Below are 14,992 nucleotides of genomic sequence, written 5' to 3' on the forward strand. Positions count from 1 at the left end.
AACTATCATCTTATATGGTGCATTTGTTAAAATTAAGGGACAATATTGGTAAACTATGGCTAACTAAGGCCCATACTTTATTCAGATTCCCTTAGTTCTTATCTACTGTGCTTTTTCTGTTCTGGGATCCCATCCGGGACACCACACTGGACCATGTCTCCTTAGGTTCCTCTTGGCTGTGATAAATTTTCAGACTCCCCTTGTTTTTTATGACCTTAATGATTCTGTGTAGTCCTGGTCAGGTATTTTATAGAATGTCACTCAACTGGAATTTGTTCGATGTTTGGCTGATGGTTAGGGTGGTGTTACAGGTTTTTGAAGGAAGACCACAAAAGTCAACTGCCATTTATCTCACATCGTTGCTCTTAGCATGACTTATCACTGTTGATGTTGGCCCTGATCACCTGGCTGGAGTAATGTTTGTCAAGTTTCTCCACTGTAAAATCCTCCTTTTCCCCACGTTTCCATACTGTTCTCTTTGGAAGGAAGTCACCGTGCATGGCCCACACTTAGGGAATGAGAAGCTATATATTCCACCTACCTCCTTCGGGACAGAGAATCTATATAAATTTTTTGAATTCTTCTCTGTGGGCAATTTGTCTCTTCTTCCCCATTTATTTAATTATTCAATCATTTATTTATGTCAGTATGGGCCCATAAATATTTATTTTAAGCTTTGCATTATGATCCAATAGTACTTTAGTTATTTTTTTTTTTCATATTGTTCCAGCTTTGGCCATTGGGAGTTCTTTCCGTTGGCTGTGTCCCTTTGACACATTCTCATCATAATGGTGTGGGTTTTTTCTTTTGCTTTGTTTTCTAATCACTCCCTGGCTTTCTAATGCTACAAGGTGACCCATGCTCATTCTCTGTGTCTCCTCTCCAGTCCTAGAATAAGCCATTTATCCAAAGAGCCTTGGTTCCTTTTATTGGCGAATAGTACTAGAAACCAAGATTTAGGCACTAGGAATGCTCCAAATAAATTCCGATTTATCCAAATCCAACCAAATTTTTAAGGAGTGTTTGAATATATGCTTACTTCTTACACATAAGTGGTAATAAATAGGCCAACTAATTTCCCATCTTATTTACAGACATGGGTCATTTGGGGCCTTTTTATAAGAATGCTTTAATCCTAGCTTCTACTGATTGAATAACCTTAGTGAGGTAAATAGAATTGAAATGGTCATAATAATGATAATGGTTATAGCTATGAGAAAGACATTAAGTACTATATACACATTATCTTGTTGTATCCTAATAGCATCTCAGAGACAGAGGCATTATTATTATCCCATTTTATAGATGATGAAAGTGATGTCTGCCTTGATTGTCATACTGAGAACTAAATGAGAAAACACTTGCAAAGCTCCGAGTATGGAGCATGGAGAGGGAGCTCAATAAATCATTATTTTCTCACTCCCTTCCCTCTAGAAAAAAATAAAATAGGCAAACTTCAGCAACATATTAGCGGTAAAAATTCAGCTCATGGTCTGTGAGATGAAAAATATAGGGGTTATATGAGCTCATTTGTTTTCTTTGTTGCTATATAAATGTGATCTGATTCACAAGAGCCAAAAATCAACCTGCTTCATGAAAGATCTCAAACAAAATGAAGAGGTATTTATCTTGAGAGTCAAGTCTGTTTACTGAGTTGTCCTTTACATCACTCAAATTCTCAGACTTCAGCAAAACTCAGATGACCCTTTAAATGTCTTTTTGAAAATTTTCTTAACTTTTATTTTAGGTTCAGGTGAACAAGTGAAGGTTTGTTTCATAGGTAAATAGCGTCTCATAGGGTTTTGGTGTAAGATTATTTCACTACCCAGGTAATAAGCATAGTATCTGATGGGTAGTTTTCCTGTCCTCCCCTTCCTCCCTCCTTCTCCCCTCAAGTAGGCTCCAGTGTCTTTTGTTCCCTTCTTAGTGTCTATATGTACTTTTTGGAGCTATCTGAATAATCTAAAGCACTTTCCCAAAACTTTAATGTTTGGATTAAGATGGAAGAAACATTAAATAAATCCACAACACCTCCTAAGTTTTTAAAGCTAACGAAATGACACAAAGTTACCAAAATACCTATATAATATGGAGAAAAATTCTGGAAGCTTTGCTTCTCCAAGGGAGTAGTTCCACTATTCTTATAAATCTTGGGCAAACAGGTTGAACCATATGCAAATTTGCAAGCTTTCTTGCACAGATTTCGACAGACTGTTCTGAAAAATAAAAGGTTTGTTTTTCATTCTCTATTGTTTCTTCTAAGCATTCCTTCCTCCTGTTAGTATTTTGGGAAGACGAAAATTGAGAGTTGAAGGAAAAACCAAGGACATGAGTCTTATAAGCAGCAAAGACAGCAGCAGAATTTATATCTACTCTGAGAACACTTTCTAGCCTCTCTACTGCCTTCACTCCAGCTAGAAGTTTTAGTCGCTGCAGACCAAATTCCAAACCTTTGCTAGTGACATTCTTCCACTTGAAGAGCCTTTGACTTCCTTTCTGCCACTCTGGATCACAGATTACAACTGGATGTAATCCCCATGTACCCTAAAAGTCACCCCCATGTGCAATCTACTTTTGTGTTCAGAACTCCCCAGATTTTACACTTTGAACAAATCTGCAGTACTGCCCATTACAACACAGGTGTGCCCAGTCTCCCCAGCTGAATCATAAGCTTTCTCAGACCTGTTGCTTTCATTCTCTCACCTGCTAAGCCTAGCCTAGATAGTCTTAATAAATATTTCTGAGTTCTTTTCATTGATTGATTATGTCTAGGGGCAGCTATAGCGTTGGTCTTTGGAGAAAAATATCAGAACAAGGCTGCTTCCCTCCCTAACCCTGGGCTGGCAGGGGTTTCAGAAGGCACCTGTCCTCAGTAAAGGCATTCTCCAGGCCAGCATTTTGGGAGCTCCAGAGCTCTGAGATTATTCCTTTGATCAGATTCCTTTGCAAGGGGATAATGGAGCTTAAAATATTTTTTTTTAAATAAAAGAGCATAAAAAGTGAATTTAAAAGCGAATGGGCCAAGGTTTTTCCCTAGGAAGTCTTTCAATTTCGCACATAGCAAATTCCTATGGTATGGACCTATTAGAAATGCCTTTTTTAGCCCCTTTATGCATATTTATTATGTTCCTCTATGACTTTGTTATCACTTAATTTGACACCAAGCCTCTAAAGCCACATCTTCTTTCTTCCCAAACTATAAAAAGGGGCAAAATATTTTAATCATGAAGTTCTGTATAATTTAAAGATTGTCTTCTGTCTGCATGAGTTACAGCAATAATCAAAGGAGGCTGGGGATTTGTAAAACTAAGGCCCTAATTTTTTGACAGATGTTCTGCTTGGTATGGAATTAACCTCTTTTTACATCGTATACATACATAAGAGCAAATTATTAAATATATCCTTAGTACACACAGACAACAAAGAGGCAGAATCCACTAGGTGAGAACTACCGTGCCTCAGTCTTAAGTTCCATCATTCATTAATAACAGAAAAATAAATGATGGGGGTATTCTATTAGCCACACAGTCTGAATCTGATTGATCCATCCACCTGGTAGTCCTGGAGGGACCAGGAGTCTTGATCCAACTATTAGTTACATTCTCCATTGCAGCTAAATGAGAGATTGGAAACGGCTACCAGGCCCTATATTACCTTCCAATGCCCAGCCATTTAGGTCAGTGCAGTGATTAAACGCAGGGCAACTGGAGTCAGACAGAACTTGGTTTAAATCCTTGAGCAACTACCTGCTAGCTGTATGTCTTCTAGAAAGCTATTTAAGCTCTCAAAGTTTCAGTCTCCTCAAAGTCTGTTTATATGACAGAGACATTAATTACATCTACCTCTAGGGTATTGTAAATGAAGTAATGCATGGACATAATACCTGAAAAATAGCAATTGCTCAACTAAAGAAATTTCTTCTCTGGGAACCTGACTGGTATCTTGTTATCCATTCATTTGTTTTTATGCTCATATAACAAATATTTTTGAGCCACATACAAGTACCATATGAAGAGCACGTAGCAGTAAATAAAACAAGCCTTGTCCCTATCTTCATGGAACTCACAGTCACCAAGGTATACATGCAGGAAACAAGTAAATAAATAAAGTTTGCAATTATATAACTCTATGTGCGTGAAGAAAAAAATAAGGGTCAGTGAAGAAGAGTAACGGAGAGACATATTTAGATAGGGTCGTGTGTTAATTAGGGCCCTGGCAGGAAGAGATGGCAATCTCAAATGTTGTAACTTAGAGAAAGACTGTTCAGTGAAAAAGTGTGTAGAGGATTGAGGGAAACCAGCAAGAAATAGCGAGGGTCCTTGGAGGGAAGCAAAAGAAAAGCTAGCAATTGCTGAGAGTCTTTTCCAACCTCAAAGGATGAGAGGAGGAAGCTGAGGTGGCAGAGAGCATCCTCTTGACAGAAGCTTTCAGTAGAGGTACAGAGGCCACCAACATGACTCTTCAGAGAGGGAGCCCAGGGGATAAACCCCCTGACTTCTCTCCAGCCTCTGACCTTCTGCCCCCAAGAAGAAACTGGAGTCATGAAGAACTGTCAATGCCTCTCTGAACACAGGACAGGGTGAAAAGTGGATTTCAAGTGCATTTAGAAAATATCCAACACAGGCAATCAAGAAAGGTTTTTCTGGGAGGCAGATCTGTAAGTGAAGGACAAACACTGGGGAAGGAGCCAACTGAGAGAAGTCAGGGAAGGGCATTTGAGACAGTGGTGACTGCACGTGCAAAGGTCCTGAGGAAAGAAAGAGTTCAGTGTGACAAGAGACAGAAAGGAGGTCAGCAGGGCAGGAACACAGTGGATGAGGCTGTGGAAGAGCAAAATGAGTTTCGAGGTGTTCTCAGGGGCCATTGATCTACCCAGGTCCTAAATCAAACAGGGACATTTTTCTTCCCACCAACTGAGTGCTGGCCCCTGTTTTTCGACCCCTCCCCTCGACTAGTGTAGGCTAAACACATGTATTTAATGTAAGTTAAAACCTAGGAAACCTCCTGAAACTTCTGTGTGTTTCCATATACCATTCCATTTGTCTGAGATACTGATTCTTCTGCAGCCTACACCCAGTGCTAATGCCAAGATAAAGCTTGACTATCGCAGTTCCTTGAAATCAGTATATTGGAGAGAAGGAGGGTTATCTTAAGCATTGCCAGGTATTGACATATTGGAGAGGAGTATTTTAAGCACTGCCATGCTTGATATTTTCAAGATAAAGCTTGAAAATCACCTTTCCTTGAAGTCACCATATTGGAGAGAATGAGGGGTATCTTAAGCATTGCCATTTACATTATCTCCCAATAAATATAATGTAGGCTGCCTATACCTCCCTGCCTCTTTGTTGTTGAGCTTGGCCATGTGATTTGCTTTGGCCAGTGGACTATTAGCAGATGTGATACAAGCAGAGGCTTTAAATGGGTTTGTGTGATTTGGCTTGGTGGCCTGCAGTCCTATGATCTCCCATGAGGACAGCATGTCCCAAGGATGCATGAGTCAACCTGAACCCAACTGGAGTCCAGCTTGGCCCTGCCATATTCAGCCTAGATCAGCCAAACTGCGGCTGACCTGCTGGCCCATGTTTGTCACACAGCATCAGCTGAGATGTTTGTTTCTCAGCAAAAACTGACTAATACTAAGTTTCTGGCAGATGTGTGGGAGACAGAGGCTGGGGCTGGTGAACAAATACAGGCAGGCTGGAGTGATTTCCAGCATATCAGACAACACATACCATTGTGTCAGAAAATGACTGGCTGTCAGCTTCCTGGTGCTTCATCGTTTTGTTTTCAGCAAGTTTGTGCATGTGAGAGGGCTGCACTTCACGGAAAATGACTATTCCAGAGCCAAGGAGATTTTACTGGCATCAGAAATATTGGATTCATGTTTTTCTTTTTAGTTGTTGTCCAAATTGTTAATTCCAAGTGTTATAAAGTGCCAAGATCCTGCTTCCTCCTCAGGGTCCCCATGTGTTGGATAACTGCAGGTATTTGTATGCATGCCTTTACACCCTCAATGCTTCTCTTTATAAATCAGACGGGCTGGCCCTTTGAGCATTCTTCACATCACTTTTGCCTGCCCCCTCTGTAGCTCCCAACCCATCTGGCTACATCTGGCTCACACTTCACCAAACTGCTTCAGACATGAGCTCACCAGAGTTCAAGAGAGATACCAGAAACCCTCCACTGGATGTTTGAAACAATACATAACTCAGGTGAAATGCCACATGCTTTCCCTTGGAAACACCTGTAAAAGAAATTGAAAATATATGTAAATTATCTAGCTTCTCCATGTTTCCACTGAGCCCAAAATCCATATAGCCAAAGAAATGGCTCTAATAGCTTCAGAAAAAAAACCATGCTAATGTACTACTCACGAGCTCCCTGAAAAGCCTACTATGCATCAGACACTGTGCCTGGGACTAGGAGGAATATTTTTTAAAACCACCAAATTCCCTGCCCTTGAACAGTTAATGGATTACAAAAACGAAAAGTCTTAAGCAAAGGCTACTACTGAGGACAATGATTGGCAGTGAAAATTGGCTCATCAACTGGCCAAGCTTTTTACAGTATGTCATTGAATCCCTGAAACAGTACCCATATTATAGTCGGAACGACTGAGTCTTGGCAGCATCTAAAAAGTCACCTAAGGTCAAGCAACCTGTAAGTGGTTGATGTGAGACTTATCCTGGTTCCTGACTCTGTTTGACCCTGAAGACCATGTACATAGCCACTGCCCTTACTTCCTCTCCAAGGTCATAACGCAATTACAGAGCCCCAATAAAAGCATTTACCAAGCAAGATAGCCTTACAGTGGAGAAAGTGGCTTTCTAGGGGAGGAGAGAACCATATATCAAGGAAGATGAACAATGTGCAGGGTATTAGAGAATGCACCAGGTTTTACACATGGAAATGAAAGGAAAAGGAACGGTATTTGCAAAAGCATAGAGTTGAGAAAGGGCATGGACCAGTAAAGGAGGTTACAGAAAAGGATGTGAGGTGTATGGCAACAAAGAGGAAGGGATGATGGAAAAAAAGAGATAAAGAGCTACATTGGTACCAACTAAAAAGGACCCTGGAGCATCTTGCAAATTAAGTGAGTTGTTAGTGCCCTTATAGGAATCATTTTTTTCTTTTATTTTGTCACCTGATCTCTCCCAGTTTGCATTTTTTTTGAAAATGAATCTCATTTTGCTGTTTATTACCCATATATTGAGGATGTCTATATCTCTTGGAATAAATTCTATCCATCATTCTTATTGAATTTATTCCAGCACCACCCCAGTTTGTATAATTTGCAAATTTCATTAACATTCTCTTTGCTTTGTCCTGGAAACCATTAATAACATTGTTGCATATGATCAGGCTTAACACCAATCTCTTTGGCACCCCTACTAATCAACTACCCCTTGCTGGATGTCATGCTATTCATCACCATGCCTTGTTTACAGACCCCCTGAAAATTATCAATCCCTATGACATTGTTCACATCCAAGCCAGTGTCAGTTAATTTCATAAGTAAAATTTTGTGATGTGGTATCAAATGCATTACCAAAATCAAGATGTATTGCAGGGACTTTGTTCCCCTTCACTATGAATTTTAAATAGCTTTCAGGTTGCTCCTGGATGATTTATTCGTGGCAACACCAAGCGGCTTATTCACTGATGATTCCATTACTTCTTAGATGTTCCGGGCTATTTTCCTCCATACACTTAAACTTACTAGAGGTAATCCCAGTATCATTCCTCTTTTGAAAAAATAAGTGAATGTATTTGTTGTTAGCATGGACTTCTATGGTCTCTACAAATATATGAAGTAATTTTAAAAAGCAATTCCTTTTCTCCTTGACTGGCAGCTTTTATGAGGTAGGTAGGTGCCTCCACCAGCCTTGCTGCTTATGGATAAAACGTCATGTTTTAGGGTGCTCCTTCTGGCCTATCTACCCCCTCTATCTTGGAATTTCCTCATTAATTCATCCCCGGGTGCAGATAGTATACACTGTGAAATACTCCAGCCAATGTACCTCACTGCCAGCTAGTGACCCTAAATGCTGCTTTAGGGACATAAATGAATCCAAATGCAGGTGACTAGGTCTAGAAATCTGCTGTTTAAAAATCATAATGTATCCAGAACCTGAGCCCATATAGCATCATGGGGTTTTTTTTGTTATTGTTTTTGGTTTTGAGACAGAGTCTCACACTGGTGCCCGGGCTGCAGTGCAATGGCACAATCTCGGCTCACTGCAACATCCGCCTCTGAAGTTCAAGCGATTCTCCTGCCACAGCCTCCCAAGTAGCTGGGATTACAGGTGCCCACCACCACACCTGGCTAATTTTTTTGTATTTTTAGTGGAGACGAGGTTTCACCATGTTGGCCAGGCTTGAACTTCTGACCTCGTGTCTTGAACTTCTGACCTCATGATCCACCTGCCTCAGCCTCCCAAAGTGCTGGGATTACAGGTGTGAGCCACCGTGCCTGGTCAGAATGTTTTTTTTTGCACTTTCTGCTCATTTGTCCCTGCCTGTGACTCCTCACCTTCACTGCCATTGACAGGGCATTTGACAGAGAATAAGATCTAAGTATGAACATCAACAATTTATATCCAAATGTCCCTTTTGCCTCAAAACAAAAAAGGAGAAAATAAGAGTGGGAAAAGCAAATGAAGAGAGAGAAAATGAAGCAGCCATTGGTTGGACACTCTTGTGAGAAGGAACAGCTTATCATGAATTACACCAAAACTCAAAGTGGGTTTTGGTAGGGCTTCAATGATTTCCAAAAAAACAGTCTGAAATGATCCAAGTTACATCTCCCAAGTACTTTACACAAGCACTTGGCTGCCTGGTGGACACAGATACGGGTTTTCCCATATACATCTGCAGAGATCAAACTGCAGCAGGCATTTGTTAAGAGCTGCCCTAAATGCTTTTTTGAGTAAGCTTCATATATTATTCAGGGTTCCAATATCCTTGATATGGTTTGGCTGTGTCCCCACCAAAATCTCACCTTGAGTTGTAATAATCCCCAAGTGTCAAGGGTGGGGCCAGGTGGAGATAATTGAATCATGGGGGTGGTTTCCTCACACTGTTCTCGTGGTAGTGAATAAGTCTCATGAGATCTGATGGTTTTATAAATGGGAGTTCCCCTGCACACACTCTCTTGCCTGCCGCCATCTAAGAAGTGCCTTTGCTTCTCCTTTGCCTTCCACCATCATTGTGAGGCATCCCCAGCCACGCGGAACTGTAAGTCCATTAAACTGCTTTCCTTTATAAATTACCCAGTCTCTGCTATGTCTTTATTAGCAGCATGAGAACAAACTGATATAATCCAATTGGCTCTATTTCTCTGGTTCTCTTTCTTTCTCTCTCTCTCTCTCCTCTCTGATTTGTTATGAGAAAATGGATCATATAATTATGGAGGCTGAGAAGTCTGACAATCTGCCATCTGGTAGCTGGAGACCCAGGAGAGTCAGTGGTATAGCTGCAGTTGAGTCTGAAAGCCTGAGAACCAGAGAAGCTGATAGTGGAAGTCCCAGTCCCAGAGCAGGAGAACACCATTGTCCTGGCTCAACAAGGCAGGTAGGAAGGGGACAAATCCTCCCTCCCTCTGCTTTTTGTTCCATTCAAGCCCTTAATGGATTAGATGATGCCCGCCCACACTGGGGAGAGCCATGAACTTTACTGAGCCAACTGATTCAAATGCTGATCTCATCTGGAAACGCCCTCATAGGCACACCCAGAAATAATGTTTAATCTGTGTACCCCATGACCCAGTCAAATTGACACATAAAATGAGCTTTCACATTGGCTTTCCTCTACTCCATGATGAACAGCTGTGGGGCCTCAACCCATCCTTGGGAGACTCTGAGATGAGTCAAATATGTTTTTTAAAAATTATGGATACATCTTTATGCATGTATGTAAGTGTGTTTATGTATTCTTGACCTCTAGCTACCTATAATGCACTGTGACTGTGTTCATGGTGACTGAACTTTTGCCAGGGCTGAACCATAGAAAATCTCAAATGAGCCTCTCTCATTCTGGTACGTGAAGTATATGGTTTTCACTTGAACTCAAATCTTCCAGCCTAATTCTTGCCAGGGGACATGGTTGTCCCCATGGTGATGTCTGTGGTCTGGGGCCACTTCTTGATCTGCTGGACTCTCTAGGGCCACCTTGGCACACTCCACACATACTTTGATCCCAGATCCTGTAATGAGATCAAAGTACTTCACCTTCACATTCACCCATTCATTTATTTTTCAGCTGTGTATCAAACATCAACATGCAAGTCATGGTACTAGACACTTCGGTGCTCCCAAAGATGAACATGTTTTTGTGTCTGCCCTCCAGGAGTGAGAGTTAAGATGGGAAACCTTACACAAATATACATAAAACACACACACACACACACACACTGCCAGATATGGTGCAATGGGTATTGCAGACACGAGACTGTGAGAATTCAGAGGATGAAGAGACCACAGCTGGTCTTGGAAAATCCTTCTAGGCTTCATGAGGGAGGTGAATTTTAAAGGAAAAATCTGGAAGTTGAGATGGGGAGGAAAGTTTTGCAGCTGGATGGGTGTTGGTCCATGTCGTCTCTGGAACCACTCAGAGAACAGTGAGCAGGCGGATGAAGTGGCCTGAACTTGAACAAGTGCCATTACAGGGAATGAGTGGGGCCGGGATCTGGAAGGCCTCGAAGGTCAGGCTGAGCTTGAGTTTCATTCAAGAGGCATAAATGGCTTTGAGGAGGTGTGTAATTTAGTCTGTCTTTAGAATTGACCTGTTGAACAATGTTTCCAAATCCTGTGTAAAGTTTTGCTCTTTATGCCCTTTATGAATTCATTCATGAATGCATAATTTTATAGCACTTTACTAAGTGAAAGGTGGCATAAGGGAACCCATACAAAGACAAATCATATACATGTAGAATTTAACCCAGTTGAACCTGTTTCATTTACTGACATCCCCCTCTCCCTCGCCTTCTAGCAGGACACTCTCCCCTGGCCCTCCTCTGGCTCTCCTCTGGTGTCCTTGAATACCCTTCTCTGTCTCCTTCCTCCTTTTTTGTCCCTCTGCCTGCCTTTATACCTTAGTCCACTCCAGAACTTGCCCCTTGCTCCTTCTCCTTTTACACTTCATTGTCCGTTTGAAGAAGCTCTTCTATTTCCACAGCTTCAACCACCACTTACATGGCAATAACTACTGTCTGGCATCAACCTCTCCTCTGACCTCCGACTGACATTTTCCAATGACTCCTAACTACATCCACCAGTACACACTTCAAAAGCAATATGTTCAAAGCCAAGGTCATTTTCATCCCCTTCCAAAATCTACCCCTGCCTGACCCCATTCTCTGTGTGATTCCCTATCTTAATTAACAATATCACTGCACACTACAGTGTTCACACTAAAGATATGGAAAATTTTCTGAATCCTACTTCTCCTTTAATCCCATATGCTACTGATACTACTATTCAAACATCTGTGGAGTCCATACTCTTTCTCCATCCCAATCTGAGTGTGTCAACATCAGTTTTCTAGAGAGTCAACTGAAGATTTCGAAGAGGGATGACATCCAATCTGCACTTTAAAGAATGTGTAGCCACCCAGTAGAGAAAGAAAAGGGAAAATGGCATTCCAGATATTAGGAGCAGTATAAGCTGGCCCAGTGGTATGATGAAGCAGGGTCCTTGAAGTTTGATGTGGAAGTAGAGATGGGCTTGTGTGTAGGAGAAACAAAGGCTGGGACTACAGAGGGGACAGCAGCCAGGTGAGGAAGTGTCTTGTTCACTAGGCTAAGTAGTTTGGATTTCTGCCTCTTTGTCACTGCCACACTAGTTCTGGGAGGGGGATAATGTCTTCTATCAGAAAAATCATACCACCCAGCTTGTACTGTGACAAGTGTGGAATTCAAATTCACTTTAGATACATGGTTCAGAAATATCAAACAGGGAAATTAACATCAAACTGGTCATGGAACAGTGAAACTTCTGGGTCCTCTAGGAAAAAAAGAAGGTGATTGTCACAATCAAATATACAGCATTTCCACAGAAAAACAACCACCACTGGAAATAAGTTCATAATCAAAACTTTAAAATCCCAAGACATATACCATCCTAAGCAGAATCAGCAGTTGCAATAAACAGTAGAACTGGCACTCCAAGACCAGTAAGTGCCTACAATACCTAAATAACTATAATTGGTATGTTTAAAATCATTGAAGAGAACAAACGAAAAAATTAATAACAAATGTTAGAATAGAACATTAGGTTTTTTTTAAAAAATGGATTTCTAATAGAATCTAATAAGACTGCAAAAATGCAAAACACAGGCAATGAAATGAAAGATGCAGTGGGCAAATTAAACAACAGATTAATGAACTAGAAGGCATTGCTCGGTAACCACGCAGGATGTGCACAGGCATCTAAAGAGATGGGCAATATAAACAAGAGGGTCAAAAATGGAGTGAATTGAATGAAACCATCTAATTTATATCTAATAACTCTAATTTACAGGAGAACATAAAGACAGGGGAAAGGCAATAATGAATTTCCTAGGATTGAAGAAGTTTAAGTTCCCAGATTGAAAAATTAAAGTGACTTCTAATCTTTATCAATAAAAACAATTACAGGAAATTATTCTTTTCAAGCATACATTGATCTAATTTTAAAAACTGTCCCATACAATTTTGCAAAATGGGATCTCAACAAATTCCATAGACTCAGTATCATACAGACCAAGTTCTTTGCATTTTTTTGACAATTACATTTAAAAAGACAGCAATAAAAAAGAGAGTTAGGCTGGGCATGGTGGCTCATGCCTGTAATCCCAGCACTCTGGGAGGCTGAGGTGGGCGGATCACTTGAGGACAGGAGTTCAAGACCAACCTGGCCAACATAGTGAAACCCCATCTCTACTAAAATACAAAAATTAGCCAGGCATGGTGGTGGGCACCTGTAATCCCAGCTACTCGGGAGGCTAAGGAAGGAGAATCTCTTGAACCCGGGTGGCAGAGGTTGCAGTGAGCCGAGATCACACCACTGCACTCCATCCTGGATGACAGAGCAAGACTCCGTCTCAAAAAAACAAAAAAAGAGAGAGCTAAAGGAATTTGGACTTTATATCAAAAGTGTTTTCTTTGGAGGTGGGGAACCTTGGAAGTTTGGAGCAGGAGAGTGTCCAGATTTCATGTTTTCAAAAGTTCTAGCTAGATATAGGTGGAGGATGGCTCTGCAACTAGAGACCTCATTGGAAGTAAGGAGGAATCTAGGTGAGAATAAATAATCAGGACTAAGACAAGGACAGGAGGAATGGGGAAGGGGAGTTGTATTTGAAAGGTTGTAAGGAGCCAGAAAGTGGTGACTTATTAATTGGATGTGAGGTAAGTGAGGGAAAGGGATTAGAACTCAGGTTTCTGATTTGGGTGAATGGATTTGTGGGTCTTTCATAAAGGTGGCAACCATGGGAACGAGTGGGAATCCTGTCTCACCACAGCTCAGATTCTACATGGTACTATTTCTCCTGCAGCATGTAAGCAAAAGCCCTGAGCACGAATGAGGTCACCAAGGAAAGCATATGGGTGAGAGGGGCAGAGGATACTGGAGCGCCTTGGGAAACACCAACATTTGAGGTCTCAAAATTTAATGTTTCTTTCTTCTTGAAAGAAACTATGAAGAAATAGCCAGATTCATAAGTAAGACCAAAACATAATAGGTGGGGAGAACAAGTGTAAGGAAGGGGGAAGGGGAAAACAAGGCCTATTGTCAAGAGAAGTCACACAAACCAAGAAGAGAGTGTGTCCATTGGATTTTCAACTATGAGAGTCTGGCCAAACTTGGCAGGAAGACTTTCAGCAAAATGTCATAAGTGGACATGGAGTTTGTTTGGATTGAAGAGTAAGTGTGAGGTGGGGAAATATAAGTGGAAATTGAGGCTATTATTTTATGAGACATGGCTGTGCAAGGAAGGAGAGAGACAAGATGGTAGCCTGAGGGTTACCTAGCTCAAAAGAACAAGGAGTCTTTTACATAGGTAGAACTGAATATAGTAATTTGTTGAAAGGAAAGGATGTAGGGAAGCAGAGAGGAAAGAAAGAAAGAAAAGAAAAGAAAGAAAGAAGGAAAGGAAAGGAAGAAAGAAAGAAAGAAAGAAAGAGAAAGAAAGGGAAAGAAAGAAAAAGAAAGGAGGGAAGGAGGGAGGGAAAGAGGGAAGGAAGGAAGAGGAATAAGTGATTATCATTTCATTGAGATTTAGCTCCTGGTAGACTTATGTCTCTGCAGACACATTTGTATCTTTCAAGACAATAGAAAAATTATATAACTCATCTCTAATCTTAGTCTTACCTTGCTTTAAAAAATACATGAAAGTCATCCTATTCCAAGGTTGTCAAATATTACAACATGGGTGGCTGAAAACCTCACTACTTAGTTTCCTTCCAATCTTCTAACCCTTGTTTTATTCTTCATTGTGTTTCCAATAAGCATCTTTAGAGCTCTTATTAAGCGGACAGCAGAGTTCAAGCCAGGGAAAGGATAGCACTCCAACCAAAAAACAACATCTCAGCAAATTAACAAAATAATTTATCTAACATCCACCCCTCCCAGAGAAAACTGTGTTGAAGGGATTCAAACATAAAGTGGCCTGCCTGACACTCTCAGTTACAGATTCTTTTGATGGGTAAATGTACAGGGCTTGATTCTTTGCCTAAAGCTCTTTCTATCAAGTATGATTAGCTAAATTCAACAGATAGTCACTCATTAAAGCTCAGGGAATTGTCTTCATTTTTGTTTTGCTTGTTTGTTTGCGTGTTATAAGGAGAGAAGCAGAACAAAGAGTTCACCCCATTTGATAGTGACTGAGTGATATTTATTTATGAATACAATAGGGGCTCAGGGAAGAGATTTTAATGGGAGAAGCAGAAAAATACAGTATTAAAAACACCATTTAGAGTCATGATTTATTTCCCTGATTAGGATTTTCTGCCCTT

The 14,992-nt window shown here is 40.8% G+C and overlaps 1 long non-coding RNA gene across 1 annotated transcript in view; it reads right to left on the reverse strand.

The window, feature by feature from the left end:
- Positions 1 to 3,200: 3,200 nt before the first annotated feature.
- Positions 3,201 to 14,992, reverse strand: part of LOC134808307 (uncharacterized) — a 48,572-nt gene continuing 36,780 nt past the window's right edge. Inside the window, exon 3 of the long non-coding RNA XR_010150992.1 lies at positions 3,201 to 6,247. This is a non-coding gene — a long non-coding RNA (uncharacterized LOC134808307). The remainder of the gene's footprint in view (positions 6,248 to 14,992) is intronic.

This window comes from Pan troglodytes, chromosome 15 (assembly GCF_028858775.2).
Source record: "Pan troglodytes isolate AG18354 chromosome 15, NHGRI_mPanTro3-v2.0_pri, whole genome shotgun sequence".
NCBI classification, from domain to species: Eukaryota; Metazoa; Chordata; class Mammalia; order Primates; family Hominidae; genus Pan; species Pan troglodytes.